The sequence below is a fragment of the Meriones unguiculatus genome, chromosome 10 (genome assembly GCF_030254825.1).
Source record: "Meriones unguiculatus strain TT.TT164.6M chromosome 10, Bangor_MerUng_6.1, whole genome shotgun sequence".
Lineage (NCBI taxonomy): Eukaryota > Metazoa > Chordata > Mammalia > Rodentia > Muridae > Meriones > Meriones unguiculatus.
Window position 1 is genome coordinate 65,665,779 of NC_083358.1, and position 12,329 is coordinate 65,678,107.

The 12,329-nt window shown below is 37.0% G+C and overlaps 1 long non-coding RNA gene across 1 annotated transcript in view; it reads right to left on the reverse strand.

Moving 5' to 3' along the window:
- The window catches only part of LOC132657042 (uncharacterized), a 442,538-nt gene extending 436,878 nt beyond the window's left edge, over window positions 1-5,660 (reverse strand). The window contains exon 1 of the long non-coding RNA XR_009594884.1: window positions 5,587-5,660. This is a non-coding gene — a long non-coding RNA (uncharacterized LOC132657042). The remainder of the gene's footprint in view (window positions 1-5,586) is intronic.
- Window positions 5,661-12,329: the final 6,669 nt, after the last annotated feature.

Sequence of the window (12,329 nt, forward strand, 5' to 3'; positions counted from 1 at the left end):
AAATAGCACACCTACCAGGAGTCTAGTGTTCATGCCTCCCTGTCAAAGATTTGTTGCCTTTAGCTATGAAAGTGCTCATAGCCTTGGTATCACCATGACCAAGTTTAATCGACTTCAAAGGACATCTCTTCACTAAAGAAATCTCGTGTTGGAAGGGAATCGTCCCATAGTAAATCAGTAAGGACATTTGGAGGCCTTCATGATCGAGATTGAGTTTCTTATGAAATATTCTCTCACAGTCATCCAATGGTGCAACGTTTTTAGAAAATGTCTAAGTTTCTGTCATCATTTCTTGATTTGTTTGTTCAAAATATGTGTGAATATGGAGAGCATATTTCTTTTATTTTAAAGGGATTGGTATGGTTAATTTGAATTGCTAAGAGTATTATTGGATTACTTTAACTGAATTCTACTTTGAATTTTTTTTTTTCAATGCAGTTTATTCAGGAACATTGAACAATCCTCGGACCCCGGGGAAAGCCAGCCCACAGCTTAAATAGCCTCTGGGTAGCCAACCCAGGCGTGCCACGGGGGCAATGCAGATAGGTCCACATACATGAAAGCAAGCCAGATCCTCGGCCTTAGCCAAATGTGGAGTTGTTCGTGACAGAGAGCACTCACCATCGGGAAGGTGGAAGGCGGAAACCAGCTCCATCTTTAAGGCATAGCATTCCGCAGCTCTCTACAGTTCCCCCTTTTTGTTTTAGACGCATCAGGCAAGAGTAGAGGTCTGATCTCTGATATTAGAAATAAATTGGGACTTTGTACAGATGTTCATTTAGGTGTCATCCACCCAAAGAGCATCAGACCCGTCTGATACCTTTTTCTCAGAGGCGGGACCTGGGGCATCAACCCGCATGCAATCAGACATGCTCTTCTCTGGGTCCAAAGCGGCTGACCCTGAGTGCAGTGCTTAGCCTCACATCCTGAGCGTATCATTTTAGCTTTTTATGGTATCCAACCATGCTTGGGGAGAATGTCCTGCTTCAATGGCTGTAAAGGCCTGAATGATCATGGCTGCATCACACTGTTGTGAGACTCTAATCTTGCATATATACCACAGGCAAACCAAGGAGACCAACACCAGAAGGCCTGCTAACACTCCCATGCCCGCCCATTCCTTCAGATGATTCATACAACCACTTTGATGTGAACTGACAGACTAAGATCAGAAAGGAGAGGAGAACCTCCCCTATTAGTGGACTTGGGGAGTGGCATGCAAGCAGAGGGAGGAGGGAGGGTGGGATTGGGAAGAGAGGAGGGAGGGGCTTATGGGGGGATGCAGAATGAATAAAGTGTAATTGATGAAAAATTTTAAAAAAAGGGAAAAAAATAATTTAAGAACCTTAAATGACTTTCAAAATTGGAGGAAAACATGGAGTTAGTCAATTGGCATGGAGCAGGTCTCGCCCCTGGGGGCAATGGTCTCCTGAACCTACTCAGACCTCGGACACCACCACTGCTAGTTCTAGAACTGACACAGGATGTTCCAACGAGGGGTTAAGGCTTCTCATAATATTTCCTATAAGCCCACACCTGTTTGTCTATATCCCCCATTTTTATTCATTATTAGCCAGATAGAGCCAAGTAATTGTGGTAATGATACTTGCTTTTTTGCCCAATGCTGGAATGCTAGTAAATTTAGGTATGCCCTGGTTACTCGCATGCCTCACTGGGTGCCTGTGCCCATTGATGCCCCTCATGCTATGACTCTCTTCAGACAGAAAAGGGATCTTGGAACTACAGCCACCATTGTTACTACCATCTCATTGACGGCTGTTGGAGCTACCACCAGGGCATTAGCCATGAGTCATACTGGGCAGACTGCTCAGACCCTGAATAATCATTTAGCCAATGTAGCTCATGCCTTAGTTGTACATAAAGGAATTAATGCTCAACTAAAAGGAAGCTTGATGGTGTTCAATCAGAGGATTGACCTCTTGCAGGAGCAAATTGATACCCTATGGCAAATCGCTCAACCTGGCTGTCAATGAAAGTATGCTGGACTTTGTGTCACTAGCATACAACATGAGAATTTTTCCCGTGCTGCAAATTTGTCTAAACAATTGTCGAGGTATATTTTAGGTAATTGGACTGGAGAATTCGATACTATGATGGAGCAGCTGAGAGTGGCCATTGTCACAGTAAATTCTACCGGAGTGGACGCAGGACTAGCCACAGGATTATCAACATGGATTGCTGCAGCCATGAATCATCTGAAGGAATGGGCGGGCATGGGAGTGTTAGCAGGCCTTCTGGTGTACTTTGAATTTAAAAGGAATTTCTTTAAAAAGTAGCTCTTACAGATTTTTATGTTGTGATAACAGCAAGTTTTTTGTTTCATAAATTCAGAGTAAATAAGAATAAAATGATCATGTTACCCTCCACACATTAGTCAGACCCAACAAGAATTTTCTTGTATTAATACAACACTTTCAGTTTGAGTCATGACACAGGATAATAATTCATTATTTGTTAGAATCTTAAATATTCACATAGTTTATAGAAGTCAATGGTTATAAGTCTGTAGATGGAAACAAAGTCTTGTCAAATCCTGTGAATAGCATTATTTAGATAGCAAGTGATATTAAGAGCAAAAATTAAGTCATTCCCATAGATTTGTTGGGAATTGTAAACATAAGTCAACTCTGAATATAATTTACTAAATTATAGAATGGTGGTTCTCAAACTATAAGTTATAACCCCCTTTGGGGTCACAAATTAGGTATACTACATATCAAATATTTACAATTCATAACTAATAAAGTTACAATTATGAAGTAGCAAAAAAATAATGTTACGCTTGAAGGTCACCAAAGCATAAGGAACCATGTTAAAGGGTCACAATATTAGGAAGGTTGAGAACCACTGATATGAAAGATTTTGATTAGTGTGCTATTTCAGTAAAAATTTATATTATATGGTCATTATGTAGATATGTATATGATGCATGTATACATATATATGTATGTTTGTATATTTTGTGTACATGTATGCATAGTGTTTGTATGTGTCCATGCTTGTTTTCAATTGTATATAAATGTATGTATGTGTGTGTATATGTATATGAATTGATGATTATATAAGTGTTTTTTCTGTGTGGTATGTATTTATGTGATATGTGTATATGGGTGTATGTGTCTATATGATATTCATGTATGTATGTATATGCATGATTATTGTGTGCATGTATGTATATGTGTATATTTGAACCTACACATGAGTATGTGCGTGTCTTTGTGTGTGCATGTGTGTGTGCGTGTATGTGTGACACTTAAGGGAAGGGAACCTCCAAGATTTTCTCCAATGTACTTACAGTTCCTCAAAGACAAATTGTTCTTCCAAAACAATGCACATCCTTAAACTTCATTTCGGTGAAATGGTCCATGCAATGAAAGTGGCATTTTACCATGTCATATTATAGGAGTTTGCCTTTGAAGTGTTGCTTTTGTTCTTAAGCCATAAGTTTAATAGTAAAGAGAAAGTCATAGTAGCACTAAGCTTTAATGTCATATTAGATTTTCTTAAACTAATGGATTATTGTTTAAAAATATTATATTAAGCACTTGATACCAATGTGGTTTCTGAAGACTTGAGGCCCTTCTAAGATTATAATTGATGTTCTGAAATTGTGAAACATGCTTCACATTGTGTATGTAATGAAAACTGAAAAAAACTCCTAGCAATCACACTGAATTTTGCCTTATTTTCTAAATGTCAATTCTGATGGCTATTTTTTAATGTTTTATTCCAAATGGAATATCTAAAGAGGAAGAGTCCCTTCCACCTCTTAATCTAAACTACCCATCTCTGAGATGGGACTACCTCATTTTGCAGAAGAACTACAGTTCATTTTCTCTCCATTTGGTTCACACACAGAAAGAGAAAAATGTCTTTTGCTTATACATTTTTACACAATGCCTTGTTTGTGAATTTCAGAGCTCAACATGATGTGACCTTTTTTTTTTTTTTTGTCTTGTGAGGCACGTCCTTTTTATGTCCAGTCAACCATCAGCACCAAATGACCTGGATCCACAGCAGGGAGAGGTGTACCTTCCTAATGCTGCCACAACAAAGCGCCACAAACTGGAGGTCGCTGCGCAACAACATGGTTTCAGAGTTCTCTGTATTAGATGTTTAGAACCAATTAGGCTGTGCTTCTGCTTTGTCTATAATAAACACTAATGACATTTAGAAGCATATCATCTACAGTTAGGTCAGTGATGCAAAGTACAGCCATTGCCACTCAGGAGACCACTGTTGGTTAATTGCCAAGCACAATACTTGTCATGAAATCCAAAAAAGCACACGTTGCTGTCTTCAGGGATTCCAAGGATCCTGACATCAACCCTGAAAGTATAGTCTTGGTTTGCCTGTGGTATATATGCAAGATTAGAGTCTCACAACAGTGTGATGCAGCCATGATCATTCAGGCCTTTACAGCCATTGAAGCAGGACATTCTCCCCAAGCATGGTTGGATACCATAAAAAGCTAAAATGTTACGTTCAGGATGCGAGGCTAAGCACTGCACTCAGGGTCAGCCACTTTGGACCCAGAGAAGAGCATGTCTGATTGCATGCGGGTTGATGCCCCAGGTCCCGCCTCTGAGAAAAAGGTATCAGACGGGTCTGATGCTCTTTGGGTGGATGACACCTAAATGAACATCTGTACAAAGTCCCAATTTATTTCTAATATCAGAGATCAGACCTCTACTCTTGCCTGATGCATCTAAAACAAAAAGGGGGAACTGTAGAGAGCTGCGGAATGCTATGCCTTAAAGATGGAGCTGGTTTCTGCCTTCCACCTTCCCGATGGTGAGTGCTCTCTGTCACGAACAACTCCACATTTGGCTAAGGCCGAGGATCTGGCTTGCTTTCATGTATGTGGACCTATCTGCATTGCCCCCGTGGCACGCCTGGGTTGGCTACCCAGAGGCTATTTAAGCTGTGGGCTGGCTTTCCCCGGGGTCCGAGGATTGTTCAAGGTTCCTGAATAAACTGCATTGATTTTTCAATAAAAAAAAAAAAGAAGGGATTTCTAGAAAAGCCAGGCTGCTGTACTCTCTTCATATCACCTTCTTTTTACAGAGGTATTAATCCATAAAGAATGTCTTTCTCACTGTTTCCCCTCCATCTTCTGTGTCTCGTTCCACCGATGGCCCTGAGCTTGAACTGTTTTTTCTCTATCTTGAGAAATGACAAAAAAAAAAAAAAAAAAAAAAAAAAAAAAAAAAAAAAAAAAAAAAAAAACGCAAACAAAAACCTTTCATTTTACACTAGTGCCTGTTTGTCAAAGGATACTGCATTTTTGTCCTTTCTGTTATGTCCACCATCGCTGCGCTCATGTTTGGAAATGCATCACCATTAGAGAACGGTTCATGCACTGGAAGCATTGTTTTCATGTACTGTAAAAGTCATTTTGCCAGAAAGTGTCATTGATTTACTTGTAGCAATATAGAATTCCTTGATTAAGAGTTTGACAAATCTCCATCGAAGCTGCGTAATAAATCAATCTTTTACTGGAAAAGCCCAAGACAGGGGTAAGTGAAGATGCTATACATTAATACCTGAGGGAGAGTCACTAACCTTTATTCTCTGGCCATCAATCACCTCGCTGGGTAGTGCTGACAACGTCTGCGGGTCATCTGGTTAATGAGACAGCCCTGGAAAATTCCTCCCCTGGATGACATTGTATCAGTTAATCATTAACGCCCACATTAAACAGCAACAGTCATTTGCAACTTTTAAGAGAAGAGTAAATGAAAACTACCCAGAGCAAATTAATGATTATAAATGGATTATAAACAATTAAGAAAGAATACTTAGTTCCCCTGAGGAGATTTCCATTAGGAAGGATTAAAATAAGTTCACAGGAAGTGGTGTTTATTATTTTTTTATTATTTTTATTTTTTTACAGTCTCTTTTGAACATACATTTTTTTATTGTGCCTCAAAACAGAAAAACAAGCACTGAGTAACTATATCAACATTAAGAAATCAACCAGTAATGTAATATGAACTTCTGATTAGAATGCCATGGACATCTAGAACATAGGTGCTTGAAATCCTTATCTAGTTAATATCTTTAAATCAGAAATATAAAATAAAAAATAAGCAATTAATCTTGCAGAGTTTGTTCTCTTTGTTTTAGCCTGCAAGTACTAAAATTATTATTGTTTTAATTAGCAAACCAAAATGGAGGTGGCCTTAAAATATTTAGCATTTTTTAAAACTTATGCCAAATATAATAAATCATTTTTTTTAGTTTCTTTGATTCAAGTACAACAGAGAACATTCATATTTTTATCATCAATAAATAGAAATTCAACAAGTAAATACATTTTAAGGAATTTGTTTTAAATAATTGAGAATATGGACTATATTCGATATTAGTCTAATGAGAAAGAAGGTAAATAAAAGGATGAAATAAACAATTCTGCGTCACATCCTATAGGACTGTATGTTTCAAATAACTGGAAAGGTGAAATAGGAGAAACATGTTTTCTTCAGCAATACAGTCTTACCTTCAGGACCCTGAAGGCAAACATGATGAGATGCAATGAAGATGTAGTCTTCCTAAGGCCCAACCCACCACGTGCGGAGCTATGGGTGTTCAGTAGCTACTGAGAGAGGGAAAACCAAGTTTCTGCACAGATGTTCACCGGGATGGCTGGGTCAGTTTCACATGGTCAGTCCCAAACACATGCACATATGAACAGTGTTTAAAGGTTATGTGCAAGCTTGAGTGTGTGAGTGAAATGTGTGTGTTTCTGTGCAATGTGTATTGTACACACAACATGATAATAATAAAAGAAGCAGTCATGACTTTAAGAGGGCCATAGCAAATAGAGAGATTTGGACACGGAAGAATGAGGCATGGAAAAACATAAAGAGAATACCCATGCATGGAGTTCTTAAAAACTTATATTACAAAAAACAAAGAAATTGAGCCGCCACAACCTTTCCTAGCTTTTCACGAGAACTTGCTGTGCTTATGCTTGTCTAGTTTTTATTTTTTTTTATTTTTTTCTTCTCAAGAAACTCGGATGGTGCATCTATTTGAAAACTATCTAGTTCTGTATTATATTTATATGAATCTAAACTCCGTCAACATAGTTTAAGTTACAAAGTATGTATATTATGTTCATAAGTAGAACTGATTTGTAATTAATTACAACTTGTTGTGACATGTATTACATAATATTTCATATTCCAATATTATAAAATACATCTTAATCTCTGATGCTGACAGCACTTACTATTTTTAAAATGTTTTAAAAGATACTTCTTTATGATGATATAATATACTTATAATTATGAAGTACTATGAATTAACCTCAAGTTGCATGACATTTAGAAGTTATTCACAGAAAGTTTTAGAAATAGGTTCTACCGCTCTAAAAATTTTAATATTCATTAAGCAGGATACTTTATGTATCTGTTTAAATATTCTGAGTAGCTCATCTCACCTGAAGTGGACTGACTATACTGCGTGTATTATACATTCACTGTGGCTAGGGTTCTAATGTGAAGATGGCTGCACAAATATCAGACCGTACATAGGACATCTGCCACCAAAGCTTTCCACTTTCCATCAAAGGGTGAATTGAAATTGTCTAGTTTTTTCAACTCTCTTTCAATAGCATTAGTGAAATGTCCACTGCAAACTCTCCTAGTCTAAGAGGAGGTTTTTTTTTTTAAGTTCACATATGTATTTAGTTACTTCAGAAGAATCTGTGACTTCATTTTTACATTTCTTCTAAGTTAAAATAATTTACCACTTCTAGACTTATGTCCATGTAATGAAACAAGACTAGTTCAATTTCAATTACAAAATGTAGTGAAAAAATTCTTTAACAGATGGAAGAGGAGGAGGACCTCTCCTATCAGTGGACAGGGGGAGGGACATGGGAGAAGAACAGAGAGGGTGGGTGGGGTTGGAGGGATCAAGGGTTACAAATTGAATAAACTGTAATTAATAAAAAATAAATTAAAATGAAAAATATTAAATTATCATAATAACCTTTAAAAAATTCTTTAACAACTAAAAAATAAAAACATTAAAACATAAGCAAAGAAAACAGAGTTGACTAGTTATTTCTCCTTATATATGGGTGAAATTTGACCTATGAATCTTTCTTTTTTTCATGTTTTTTTTTAATTTTAATTTTTTATTCAGTTTTTTCACTTTATATCCAAGCTGTAGCCCCCTTTCTCATCCTTTCCCAATCTCACCCTCCCTCCCTCTTAACCTCCTATGTCCCTCCCCTAGTCCACTGATAGGGGTGGTCCTCTTCCCTTTTCTTCTGACTCTAGACTATCAAGTCTCATCAGGACTGGCTGCATTGTCTTCCTCTTCCTCTGAGATAAATTCTTGTATTTATTTATTTATTTATTTATTTATTTATTTATTTATTTATTTGTGGTACATCTACCCAATGGAATATTACTCAGCCATAAAGAACAAGGAAATCATAAAATTTGCAGGTAAATAGTGGGGACTGGAAAAGATCATCCTGAGTGAGGTATCCCAGAAGCAGAAAGACATACAGGTTGTATACTCACCAGTAGTGGATATTAGACATATAATATAGGATAAACATAATAAAATCTGTACACCTAAGGAAGCTAATCAGGAAGGAGGATTCTAGCTAAGATGCTCGATCCCCATTGAAAAAGGCAAAGAGGATGGACATTGGAGGGAGAAAACAGGGAATAGGACAGGGGCCTACCACAGAGGGCCTCTGAAAGGCTCTACCCTGCAGGGTATCAAAGCAGATGTTGAGATTCATAGCCAGACTTTGGAGAGAGTACGGGGAATCTTATGAAAGAATTGGGAGACAGTAAGACTGGAGAGGACAGGAACTCCACAAGGACAGCGACAGATTCTAAAAGTCTGTGTACAGTGGTCTTTTCTGAAACTGATACTCCAGCCAAAGACCACTCATGGAGATGGCCTGGAACCCCTGCACAGAGGTAGCCTATGGCAGTTCAGTCTCCAAGTGGCTCCATAGTAATGTCAGGGACCTTCTCTGACATGAACTGATTGGCCTGTTCTTTGATCACTTCCCCCTGAGGAGGGAACATCCTTACCAGGCCACAGAAGAAGACAATGCAGCCAGTCCTGATAGGACCTGATAGACTAGGATCAGAGGGAAGGGGAGGAGGACCTCCCTTTTCAGTGGACTGGGAGAGGGACAGGGGTGAGGAAGAGGAAGGGTGAGATTGGGAGGGGAAGAGAGAGGGAGGTACAGGGGGGGGATACAAAGTGAATAAACTAAGATGAATTCTTAAAGCTTGTTTGTCAACTTTGGTAACCCTCGTGATTTGCTTGTTTCCTCTCTGGAGCTCTCCTGGAAACCAACTACAACTTTATGATGATAATTCTTTGACTGTCAACTTGATTAGAATGAGACAACCTAGGATTAGTGAAGCATACCCTCAGAGGCTCTATAGGAGAGTTCTTCCAGGAAGATGAAATGACGACAGCCTTTCCTTATAAACAGTAGAGTCCATTGGTGGAGCCAAAGTTTGAATGGGGCAATGGAACCAATTGGACTATGGAAAATGTGGTCTTGGTAAAATTGGGTCCTTTTTGGGGCTTTTGAAAGGTGTATATTGGTTTTGTTCCTCCATTGCTATTCCTTCTTTGCTTCCTGTCTGCTAAGAGGTGAACAGATCTCCCTTTTAAGATTCCTGATATCATTGTACTCTGTTTTACCATAATCCATAGTAATAGAGGCAGCTAACCATGAACAGAAACCTCTTGAGTTATTACCAAATAACATCTTTTAGTTTTCTATTCTCAATTTTATATTTTGTGACAAAAAAGGGTCCCACGTGCTTTGACTAACCCATCCTGTGGAAGTATAACATCTTAATCTCTTTGCAGCTATGGTAAAATATCTAAGATGCTGTGATTTATGAATACAATAAATTTATTTATCACCTTTCTGGAGACCCTTTGTTAATGCACCAGCTAAATGTAAAGTACAAATAAAGCAGACATGCATATAAGAAATGATTGAAGGTCAGAAAGGGTTAATTCTCTTTTATGAAGCATTAATTATTAATCAGTGTCAACTAATCCAACATCTTCTGGAATTTCTCATATAAAATGCTTTTTATTCTATATCACTAAATGCAGGTGGTTTATTACAAATTATATGCATATTAAAATACTTTCTAGCAAATAAATTGCTGATTGTTTCAGACAGGCACATCTATAAAATGCTGTGATCAAACCAAAGGACTATTTTGATGTTAACATAGGAAAATGTTTAATAAAGGAAAATATAATGTTAGCTAAATGTTATTGTAAATTATAAGTACCCTAATAAACCAAAATTAAAAATAATATAATCAAGACATTATTAAATAAAATAAGTCATAGTTAGGTAAATTAACTTCCTAGTTAGTAAATTCAAGACTGTTATACATAAAAATAAATATATATGCTAAAGATTTTTTTACATCTTTAAATCTTCTGTAATTAAAATAATGATCAATGGTTATTATATTCAAATTAATAGCTTTTAATCTATAGAAGCATACTGACTTCTAATTTTCTATATTCATTATGCTGCACTTTTCTTAGCTACACAAACACCAATGTCCTTAATCCATTATTGAGGTTTTCTCAAGAAAAGAAAGTCTTTCACAATATTCCAAGTGTATTTTGTTTAACTCAGGAATGGCCAAACTGACTTTATTTTTAAATGTGGGTATTATAGGCGGTGATAGCACTGGTCCTTTAATTATGTATGGATCCTTGCAGAAGGCTGCAATAAGGATCATCAACAAAATGCCTACTTTTGGCAAGGCAGCTCTCAAATTCATTGTTTAGAGCAGATACGAGACTATTCTACTAGCACAAGATACTGTTTATCTTTATTTTCCTTCCTTCTTTTTTATGTTTCCTGGGACAGCGTCTCAGTATTTAGCACAGAATAATCCTAACTTGTAGCAGTTCTTTCATTGGATTCCTGAGTCCCAGGATTTCAGGTATGTGTGTGACACCCAGTTTACCCTCATCCATTGAACAAGACATAAACTCAGGTGATGTTTGTTTGCCTTAATTCACTGAACTGGGAAGGCAAGAAGCTGGGATTCAAATTCAAGTCATTTAACTCCATGAATTTAGCCTTGGAAGATAAAGAGCAGCAACAATCCACTAAAAGGACTTGAATTTCATGAACATCCCAGTTCCAGTGCATACACAGATAGCCCAGGTTAAACTAACCGAGTTAGACAACAAACCTAAAAGTCATGAATCTAAGGCTGATATGGACATAGAAGGGGCAATGACAGGAACAAGAGGGATGAACATAAATGATGGTAGAAGGGAGAGAGTAATGAGAGTACATTACATGCATGTAGAAAATTATTAAAGAAGAAATTGATTAACAAAAATTCTATTTAGAATATTAGTAGATTCCTTTTGCACCTTTCTTCACATTTCAGTTTTAATGCTATTTTCACCTAAAAATTAGTTCATGTGTTAAAATGATTCATAGTAAAGGAAATAATTTAAAACCTTCAGTTATTTTGTATATAAAAAACAAATATATATATATATATATATATATATCCCTCTATGGTTATGCAAAATACTATTTAGTTTAGTGAATAATGGAGCCAATGTTACCTTGTGAAAGACAAAGAAACCCAGGAGACAGCAAATACCCAACATTCATCCTTCACATGAGGAGCAGCTGTGCTTGGAAAACATTTGCATTTGATTCCAAGGCGCAGGATGGATGACCTGCTGCTCATTATGTGGCCATCCAATGGCCAAGAATGCGTGCACCTGAGTGCCTGTCTAACTGATGCCCACTCCACAAGTACTTCACCTTGGACAAACAGCTTCGGTGGTTCCTGCATCATCAGCGTGAAGAATCCTCGTGCAAAGGGTTAGAACAACTGTCTGTTGCTACTAATGTTGCTCCTCCATATCCTTTTATTGACTATACTAATGGCACTCTTTAAAACTAATCTTATATCTTTAATAGGTAATATACAATTTTATAGTAAGATGTCCATTTATGGTATTCATTTAGAAAAATAATTTTTAGTCAATCCCTGACACTTCAGAAGAAAGAAAATGCAATTCAAACGAATGCAACTCAAACAAAAACTGATTTTAAAACTAATTACATGAGAGCAATGTGGAATATTGATAATCTCATTCCATCCACCTGAAGATTTTTTTTTTAAAGTTTGATGACTGCATATTTTTTCTCTTAATTTCAATACTTTCCTAAACTCATTTTCTTTCACATCACTCCCATACCACAAAACCTCAATTTTCTGAAAACATCTATTGGAAGA